At 46.4% G+C, this 10710-nt stretch overlaps 1 long non-coding RNA gene across 3 annotated transcripts; it reads left to right on the forward strand.

The window, feature by feature from the left end:
• The first annotated feature begins 725 nt into the window (after window positions 1-725).
• Window positions 726-8310, forward strand: LOC142908069 (uncharacterized). 3 transcript variants are annotated; one of them, XR_012931572.1, is made up of 3 exons: window positions 726-1120; window positions 4184-4296; window positions 6043-8310. It is a non-coding gene; the product is annotated as an uncharacterized LOC142908069 (long non-coding RNA). The 3 variants fall into 3 exon arrangements; XR_012931573.1 differs by lacking the exon at window positions 726-1120 and adding an exon at window positions 2918-3149; XR_012931571.1 differs by lacking the exon at window positions 726-1120 and having other exon boundaries at window positions 3333-4296.
• The last annotated feature ends 2400 nt before the right edge of the window (window positions 8311-10710 follow it).

The following is a 10710-nucleotide window of genomic DNA, read 5'->3' on the forward strand; positions in this document are numbered from 1 at the left end:
CAGTCCACTGACCCGTGCATGTGTGAGGCTCCACTCGCGGTGGTTCGATGGCCCTTGCCGCGACCATGCAACTTTAATATCAGGTCGCTGATATTATATATACACTCCTGTGTGTCTCTGTGTAGTACTGTACACTATATATACACTTCTGTGTGTCTCTGTGTAGTACTGTACACTATATACACACTCCTGTGTGTGTAGTACTGTACACTATATATACACTCCTGTGTGTCTCTGTGTAGTACTGTACACTATATATACACTCCTGTGTGTCTCTGTGTAGTACTGTACACTATATATACACTTCTGTGTGTCTCTGTGTAGTACTGTACACTATATATACACTCCTGTTTGTGTAGTACTGAACACTATATACACTTCTGTGTGTCTCTGTGTAGTACTGTACACTATATATACACTCCTGTGTCTTTCTGTAGTACTGTACACTATACACACTCCTGTGTGTCTCTGTGTAGTACTGTACACTATATATACACTTCTGTGTGTCTCTGTGTAGTGTGGGGGCTACCGTCCCCCGCCATCACTGAATTGTCGGGGCCGCTGCTCACCGACTCCCCCGTTCCACTCACACCGCTACCCCCCGGCTGCTCCGTCAGGTCCAGACTAACGACCCCTAACGTCTCGCCCCCCTGTACCTCTGGGATGTAGACCGCGTTTGCATAGTTTAATTAGCGGCTCTCTCACTCGTACTTACTTCTCCCCGATGTACTGACCGCTGTGAGGGAATGAGGCGACGAGCCTGCCGATGCTGGAGTACGTCTCACGGACGTCTCGGATGGCTGACTCTCCTACTCCCGGGACCGCGATGATCTTGAACCAGAAGAACCCCCTTGCTACCCCGATCCCCCCCCCCCTTTTTATCCTACCTACAACAAAGGAATATTTGCTCTTTCCGACCCTTGGGCTCCCGTCCAATCAGGGGCTCGGATTCTCCCGCCCTTTCGATGTCCGGATCCCAGCTCAGATGACGTCGCCGCAGTGATCTCACCGACGTCCGCTCTCTGTTCTCCCGCTACCAGTCCACTGACCCGTGCATGTGTGAGGCTCCACTCGCGGTGGTTCGATGGCCCTTGCCGCGACCATGCAACTTTAATATCAGGTCGCTGATATTATATATACACTCCTGTGTGTCTCTGTGTAGTACTGTACACTATATATACACTTCTGTGTCTCTGTGTAGTACTGTACACTATATACACACTCCTGTGTGTGTAGTACTGTACACTATATATACACTTCTGTGTGTCTCTGTGTAGTACTGTACACTATATATACACTCCTGTTTGTGTAGTACTGAACACTATATACACTTCTGTGTGTCTCTGTGTAGTACTGTACACTATATATACACTCCTGTGTGTCTTTCTGTAGATATACACTTCTGTGTGTCTCTGTGTAGTACTGTACACTATATATACACTCCTGTGTGTCTTTCTGTAGAACTGTACACTATACACACTCCTGTGTGTCTCTGTGTAGTACTGTACACTATATATACACTCCTGTTTGTGTAGTACTGAACACTATATACACTTCTGTGTGTCTCTGTGTAGTACTGTACACTATATATACACTTCTGTGTGTGTAGTACTGTACACTATATATACACTTCTGTGTGTGTAGTACTGTACACTATATATACACTCCTGTGTGTGTAGTACTGTACACTATATATACACTCCTGTGTCTTTCTGTAGTACTGTACACTATACACACTCCTGTGTGTCTCTGTGTAGTACTGTACACTATATATACACTCCTGTGTGTGTAGTACTGGACACTATATATACACTTCTGTGTGTCTCTGTGTAGTACTGTACACTATATATACACTTCTGTGTGTCTCTGTGTAGTGTGGGGGCTACCGTCCCCCGCCATCACTGAATTGTCGGGGCCGCTGCTCACCGACTCCCCCGTTCCACTCACACCGCTACCCCCCGGCTGCTCCGTCAGGTCCAGACTAAAGACCCCTAACGTCTCGCCCCCCTGTACCTCTGGGATGTAGACCGCGTTTGCATAGTTTAATTAGCGGCTCGTACGCTCCGCGCTTGCGATGCGTTACACTGTGCAAAGGCGGGGTGGGGCTGTAAGCGCGCTCACCAGTAAATCTCCGTCCCGCCCGTAAACAAACAGGCGCGGCGCGTGTTTCCCTCCCACCCGCGCTCCACGTGTGCCGACAATAACAAACACGCCCCTACCCTCTGCCCGTAAACAGACCAATCGCACACGAAGGGGTTGGAGCCGGGGGACGGGCGGGCTTTCTGCCGTGCGGGCGCCGCTGATTGGGGACGCTCGCTTGGCTCTGAGTTAAAGGTCCCGCTCATCAAACAGTCGCGCGAATACGCGCGACTGTTTGATGATCTCGCGACCAGACCCGTGTGCGGGTGCGTGACCGCGGCACCGCCACCCAGGTACGCGATCGCTAAGCACTATGGTGGGCAATCGTGCGGGCACGTAAACACCACCCGCTTCGTCTCGAGGTGCACAGCCGCGCATACACGTAGACACCCAGCGCACACTGCCCTCCACTTCACGCTCCCAAAAGACCACGCAACACAGTTGTTTTTCCCCCCACTAGCGAATTTTATTTACCTGTGATGGTACGGTCAGTGGACGCTAACCTATCCCTCGGAGGTCTACGAGTCGATTTCCCCTACCGCTCGCCCCGCTCTCTATCCTGGATGTAAAACGGCTGAACTTACGCCTCTCTCACTCGTACTTACTTCTCCCCGATGTACTGACCGCTGTGAGGGAATGAGGCGACGAGCCTACCGATGCTGGAGTACGTCTCACGGACGTCTCGGATGGCTGACTCTCCTGCTCCCGGGACCGCGATGATCTTGAACCAGAAGAACCCCCTTGCTACCCCGATTCCCCCCCCCCTTTTTATCCTACCTACAACAAAGAAATATTTGCTCTTTCCGACCCTTGGGCTCCCGTCCAATCAGGGGCTCGGATTCTCCCGCCCTTTCGATGTCCGGATCCCAGCTCAGATGACGTCGCCGCAGTGATCTCACCGACGTCCGCTCTCTGTTCTCCCGCTACCAGTCCACTGACCCGTGCATGTGTGAGGCTCCACTCGCGGTGGGTCGATGGCCCTTGCCGCGACCATGCAACTTTAATATCAGGTCGCTGATATTATATATACACTCCTGTGTGTCTCTGTGTAGTACTGTACACTATATATACACTTCTGTGTGTCTCTGTGTAGTACTGTACACTATATATACACTTCTGTGTGTGTAGTACTGTACACTATATACACTTCTGTGTGTCTCTGTGTAGTACTGTACACTATATACACTCCTGTGTGTGTAGTACTGTACACTATATATACACTTCTGTGTGTGTAGTACTGTACACTATATATACACTTCTGTGTGTGTAGTACTGTACACTATATATACACTTCTGTGTTTCTCTGTGTAGTACTGTACACTATATATACACTTATGTGTGTCTCTGTGTAGTGTGGGGGCTACCGTCCCCCGCCATCACTGAATTGTCGGGGCCGCTGCTCACCGACTCCCCCGTTCCACTCACACCGCTACCCCCCGGCTGCTCCGTCAGGTCCAGACTAACGACCCCTAACGTCTCGCACCCCTGGAAAGTTTATGCAATTTACGAAATGCCCTGGAACAATAGTGTGTGGCAGTGTCTGTTTGCCTAATAGATGCACATCAATTGGCTAATGGGCTTGAATTGATTTGTGGGCAAGATTCCATCATCAAAAGAAATAAATCTCAACACAATAGTATTCCTGTGAGTGTGTAGAGTCGTAACATAGATGTTCATAAATGTTAGTTTCCTCAATAGATTCATTGGTACAGTAAGGCAATTAATGAAACGAATGACCAATATACTTCTAAACGACCGTATTCATGCAGCTCAATGGACCCAAGAATGTTTTTCACGATCAGCTATTAGTTAACGCACCACATTGGGATGGCCATTTTCGAAACACAAGGAGAACTTTGGAGTAATCTTATTAGTCCCGATATGTGCGTTATGTGTGTCTGGGTGTATTTTCTTCTTAAGCAGACGTCAAGGCGCCTTGGCGTCTGGTTGTTCCGAAAATGCCTTGGTTCCCTGCTGGGCAATGAGTCGTGTGTGTGGGCGTGTCATACACATGGCGCTCTCTATCTCTTGGCGGCAACTGCAGGCCTCTCTGCTGCTGGATGACCGCTGAGTCGGCATGACGCTCGTCCCTGACGGTGCCCGATTGTGCTCGAAGCTCGTCTGCTGTTCGCCAGCTCCGACACACTTCCTCTCAAAGTGAGTATATTTTAAATCGGTAAAATATTGTGTGCATTCATTATCGTTTTATTATTACAACAAAGTAAAACACAAATGTCTTAAAAGTGATGACAAAGATGAGGAGTGGAGATGTCTAATTTTTCAGGGGTTTGAGGTTCAATTTCAGTGGCCACCCCAGTTAATACCGCGGATGTAAAAGTCATCTGAGCAATATAGATTGTGGAGAAGCGACTTTTCCACCAATTGAAAAGCTCAACGAAGTGGCTTATTTCGTGGAAATGTAGATAAGCCAAATACTCTAAACTTGTGATGTTGATGTGGAGGGAAAAAAAACGGAAGACCTGGAGAAAAATCCATGCGACCACTGAGACAGACGTGGAAACTCCAAATATACAGGTGTCATGGTCGGGATCGAACCCAAATCCTTCTGCATACAAGGCGAGGGAGCAACATTTCACAACTGCGGCGCCAATTAAGATTGGACCTTGTGTATGTATACTCTTTGGTTTTTTCGGTAAAGTCACGTAGGTAGAAAAATAAAACAAAATAAAAAAAATTCTCACGACGTTCGGATCGCAACACAAGCAATCGTCCTCAGGCGGAAAAAATAATCCAGAGTGGAACTGCTGATAGCGCGAGAGAGCTGTTACAACAAGTGGTTATATATGTGGCGATGGGCAAGCAAGCTGGGTCTGAGATGGAAAGCAATTCCATCCACGGACGCAAGCAAGTCAGTTGTGTTAATGGGGGAGATTTATTCTGCCTGAGGACGACCGTTTGTGTTGCGATCGAAACGTCGTGATATATTCTTCTTTGGTTCTTTCGGTAAAGTCACGTAGAATGAGAATAAAATAATAAATTGATAAAATAAAATAACACAATAATATTCTCACGACGTTTCGGCCACAACACAAGCGGCCTTCATCAGGTGAAGGGAGCGAGACTGTCTGGTAGGACATAGCACTTCATTGGCATGAAGTGCTATGAAATTGGGATTTCATTCCAGTGTATTATTTTCCTACTGCCAAAATTATTTCAGTACGATTTATTTACTTAATATGAAACAACTTTCCATGAATAATGAAAAAATAAAATAAGGTACATATAGTAATAAAAAATACATTTACAATTGTAAATGTTGTACATTTAGGCTCCTACATAGCCCGCAACATTTACAATTAATGACACATTGTAAATTGTTAATGTTGGATGATAAAGGTTGACAATGATGGTGAATGGTGAAACGTTTAAACTAAACTATTGCATTTGCTATGGAACACCTTCCAAGCTATTCGCTACTTTTCAGAAGCAAACTGTTGACTAATGATAGCTGAACGTAGAAGCTTATCACGTTGAAATTCATAGCAGCCAAATAATCTAAACGCAAATTTGTAAATGTGTAAGGGTAACGTGAACAGCAAGAGAAGGTAGTTTCAATGGGAATGGAGCAGGCTTAATCGATAGTGGTGGTGAGTTTGACGACACATTTATATTCAAGAGATCTAACCCAAAAACCTCTATTATGGAAAACATTGGTCACGAAAGCTGACATGTTAAACGGAATAAAAACAAACATTTGAATCGAGTGTAAAATAAGTGTGCCCATTGATTTAATGATTATCAAATTAAATTTGCAATGCAGAGGTTTCGTTGATCAAATCTAGCGTACATTAGTGTAAATGTTTTTTTCACCTAAACGAAATAATTATTGTGCAGTCGTGCTTGTGATGTCACAGGGGATTTTCTAACCACGTGTCATGACAGGAAACCTGTAACAATGCGTCACGGCCGGAACTGATGACGTCACCACTGGGAGTGCTATAAGAACGCACGCTCGCACTTGGCACTCACACACGGACTTTGACAACACAAGCGGCAAGATGCTGATGCTACTGCTGCTGCAGTTCTGCATCAAATTTGTCCGGTTCCTCTTCTCCCTCTTCGTGGGCAACATATGCAAAGCTTCACATCTCATCCCCAAGCCACCATGCCCGAACCCTGGCACGGATTCACTGGCATGGACTTTGGTATTGCTCATGATTGGGTTGATGGTCATGACGGTTTTCATTCAGGTCATGAAGCGGCGTCATTGGAAACATGGTAAGTAGAAACATGCGGTGTGGGTGTATGGATCTTGATGTGAGGTTGTGAATCTCGATATATATCTGTCTGAAAGTGCGTGTGTATGTATTTGTGTGGGAGTGCGTGAAGTTTCGTGCTTTTATTTTTTCATCACGTTTCCTTCGTTGATTAAAAATAAATTTGTAATAAGCGGAGTTGAAAAAAATTGAGCATAGCTGTAAACACATCTCATCATGTGCTGGCAACGTTACCCATTACATGCTTTAATTGTAAAGTTATCTTCTATATTACCCGCTGATAACTCAAGACACTTCAAATTTCAAATTTTATCGAGGGTAACTTTTCCACTGGTCTGTAAACAGACGTGGAGATATGTCAAATACAATACAGTTGCAAATAAAGTTATCACTACATTGCAGAGAAAGTACATTTTCTATTTCAGTCCCTTTCCTAATGATGATCCCTGTTTCACACTTTTCAGCCTTGTTAACGTTTGAAGTGCAAAACGCGATGCTTCGACAGCAGAACGAGAATCTGGGGCGGAGAAGATCGAAGCTGCACGAGGAAAACACGACGCTACGTGCAGGGATGGAGGTGACTCGTCAGGAGTTCGTGGCGATGCAAGCGGAGACGATGCTACAAGAGCGAGCGATGTGGCAACATGGGATGCTGCGTCAAGGAAATGAGAGGCTGCATTTGGAGAACGTGACGCTGCTTCGAAAGAAGGAGACCCTCCTTCAGGAGATTGAGACGCTTCGTCTTGCCACTGCCGCCGCCACCGCCGTTACCAATGCCACCCCCGCCAACACTGACACCAATGCCAAGGAAATCACCGCCACTGCCACCAGCACCGCTATCAATGCCACCAACAGTACCGCCATGGCCAAGAAGAAAAAATCCAAATTTTCTTGGTTCAAAAAACATTTTCATTAATTTATGATGGGGGCAATTTTGGGAATAATTTAGTTTTTAAATTACCCATTTAAAAAGTCACACACACTTACACACAAAAACATCGACAACCTTCAGCATAAAATACCCATACAGGTGCTTTGTTTTCGTGGGGCCGTGTGACGGTTGAGGCCCCACCACTGAGTGAAACTCTTCAGGTTCATCCGACTGGGCATTTGCTCTCATTACGAGACACAGAGAGATACGGATATAGACATGGAGACAGTCAAGGAGACACACGGACACGGAGATGAAGACAAAGGTCTCCCTATAGCCTTGTTGTATATATTGTTTTGAAAAATAATAATAATAAAAAATACATTCTAAAATTGTAATTTTATCAAAATAAAATAGTTATTGAAGTATGCAAATATATTCAAATTATATAAATTAGGCTCGGCTTCGTTGTCTCGGGTGTATTACCAATACAATGATTTTCGCTTTAACTTTTACTGATAATGTTTTAGTGTTATTACGTCCGGTCTCAGAATTCAGAGCTCGCCACAGGATACAGTTCTTATAATTAAGATAATTACGCATGAACTGAGGAAGGAACCACTCAGACTCTTCTGTGTTAAGAAACTTTAATATCTAAAAACACTCTAATTTCCGAACACACTTAATGATCGAAATTGCCACCACAGTACTCCTGTATATGTCCTACTCATCGATCAATACAATTAACCCTCAATGGTTGCGTTGTTTAAACTGAGCAATAGAACAATAGGCTAACTCCTCACAGTAGCACGTCAATACACGACGATAGAAAAAGTCCTTAAAAATGACGGAACCGTGCTCAAGAAACATGTGGCCAATGGCAAAAGTGGACATCAATGAAATAATTTGAAAGATTAAGCAATTAACAGAATGTCTCTAAACAATAGTGTATGTTCGGCTGTGTAGGTTTGCCTAACAGATGCTTATCAATTGGCTAATGGCACATCAATTAATTCGCCGGCAATATTCTGTGATCAAAATAAATATCTCAAAACAATGGTATTCATGTGAGTGTGTAGATTCATAACATAGATTATTATAAATGTTTAGTGTGTCATCAACGAAGTCATTGGTAAGGTTACGCGATGAAGGAAACGAATGACTAAAATAATTTGAAATGACCCTATTCATCCAACTCAAGCGACAGAACAATGTTTGCACGATCAGCTAATAGTTAACACACCACCTTGAGATGGAAACCCTTTTAGAAACTTGGAACAATCTTATTCGTACCGATATGCGTGCAGTGTGTGTGTGGGAGGGCAGTCACCACGAGGTCCAATAATTATAGCGGACAGTATGGTTTGAGTTGTCCACCTACTATTACTGCTAACTGTGGTACTTATGAATCAGTGGCTTCCGCGGTTCAGCATTCCTTGTACGGAAAATACCTCAAGTCCTCAGCAGGGGCGCCTGGTCGGGGTGTGTATGTGCATCGAACACACGGCGCTTTTGGCTGCACGCTTGCTCACACTGGCGCCCGTGCCTGTGCTGGCAGGGATGATGGATCCGACTCCGTCTGCATCGATGTGCGCGATAGTCCCATCACAAGATAGCGCTCAGAGATCGTCCACTGGGCTGGAGCGCGTCACTCCACACCCCCCCCCCCTTGGCACCAGACACTGTTGATCCTTGAGCTTGACCTTTGCTCTCGGGTCAACCAGAGTGCCATGGCCTTTAGTAACCTCATTCCTATGGCCGGCACTCCAACACCCTGTACTGTAGGGCTGACACTACACGCCAAGCGTGGTGCTATCTAGCGCTATCAATAAGCACTCAACGGGCACCTCTAGGGCCAGTACAACACCCACACCAATGTGGTGTCCGCGATGTCACTACATTAACCCCCCCCCCCCTACGTAGCACTCAGGCATCCCCCCTCAACAAATGAACCAAACACCTTAGTGTACCTCAACAAATAAATACCACAACCCTTTCTATACAATATGTACAACTACATACAGAATAAACAGTAACTAACGGGCAAAGGGGATGTAAGAACAGAACGACAATAGGCAAAAACAGAGGAAGAGAGAGAAGGGAACACAGAGAAAAAAAAAACGCAGAAACACGCATAACCTCGGGACCCCTTCCAGCACCAGCATCTACCACCCTCACCATGTAACAACACCCGCAATCACAATAAAGGCCAGGCCTGCCGAGTGTGACAACCGACTGATGGTGTGGGAGCGTGTTTGTATGGGGATCACGAAAAGCGAGAGTCTTTGATCGAGTCCTTGTGGCCAGGCCCCGAGGGGAGGTGGGCTTACTCTGCCTGGGGGTCCCTGGGGGAATTTGAAAATATCCCATCGAAGTCATAGTCCTGTGCAAGCGCTCTACCATTCCATCCGTTTGTGGAAGGTGTGGTGATGTACGTACTTTCTTTGTTCCCAATAATTCACACACCTCCCGCAGCAATTTCGAAGAAAAAGTCTTACCCTGATCAGTAAGAAGATGCTCAGGGGCCCCCTTGTTCATCACATAGACATCGAGGATGCCTCGGTGATGGCTGCCACTGACTGGTTGGGAATCGGCCAGGCTATTGGCCAGCGTGAAAAATATTCGACGCCCACTAGTAAATACTTATTGCAACGAGGGAAATGGACCAAGGATATCAAGAGCGACCAGCTCATTTATGCGGGAGACCTGAATGGATTTCAACCGTGGACAACAGGGTTTAGACGCGGGTTTCCGCTGCGTGCACTGCACACACCCCTTCAATAAATTAGCGACATCTTCCGCCATGCCATGCTAGAAGAAGTCGAGCTTAAGTGTGGCGAGTATCTAATGCACACCAAGGTGCAACAGTGGCTCGTGCACCGCCCAGATGACTTCACCCCGTAAGGCAGTAGGCACGACAATGTTGTAACGGCAATGCATGAGCAATCCGCCTCTGAGGATGACAGAGGCTACACCCCGTCGATCCCCACCCCAATCCGCCTCCTTCACATGGCGCCGTAACTTGAACAGGGCTGCGCCCTCATGCTCGAGGCGCCCCCATTCAGCATGGTCCAAGACAATGACAGCGTCACGCGCCACATGACTCTCGGCTTCCTCAGAGGTTTCAACCTCGACTGATGCCACAAGGGGAGGGGGCGAGTCCTTGGTAGGCGTCTTACAGTGCCACGAGCCCGAGTAAAACGTGCACCCATCGTTCGTGTGTCGGGTACCTTTGCGATCAAAAACAGTAAAGGAATAGACCTGGAGGACTGCCAACCAACTTGAAAGTTGGCCAGACGGCTGCTCAATAGGCAGTGCACACTATAGCACTGCATGGTCAGACTGCAACTCAAAGCGTCTGACATAAAGATAGGGACAACCGCCAGCCGTACGTGTTCTTTTTCCATAGGGCTCAGTCGATAGGGGTGCTGCCCGATGGGAGCAGCATCGCCCGTATCAATG

The sequence above is a fragment of the Petromyzon marinus genome, assembly GCF_048934315.1.
Source record: "Petromyzon marinus isolate PM22_M1 ecotype Great Lakes invasive population chromosome 68 unlocalized genomic scaffold, UKy_Petmar_22M1.pri1.0 chr68_unloc.4, whole genome shotgun sequence".
NCBI lineage: Eukaryota > Metazoa > Chordata > Hyperoartia > Petromyzontiformes > Petromyzontidae > Petromyzon > Petromyzon marinus.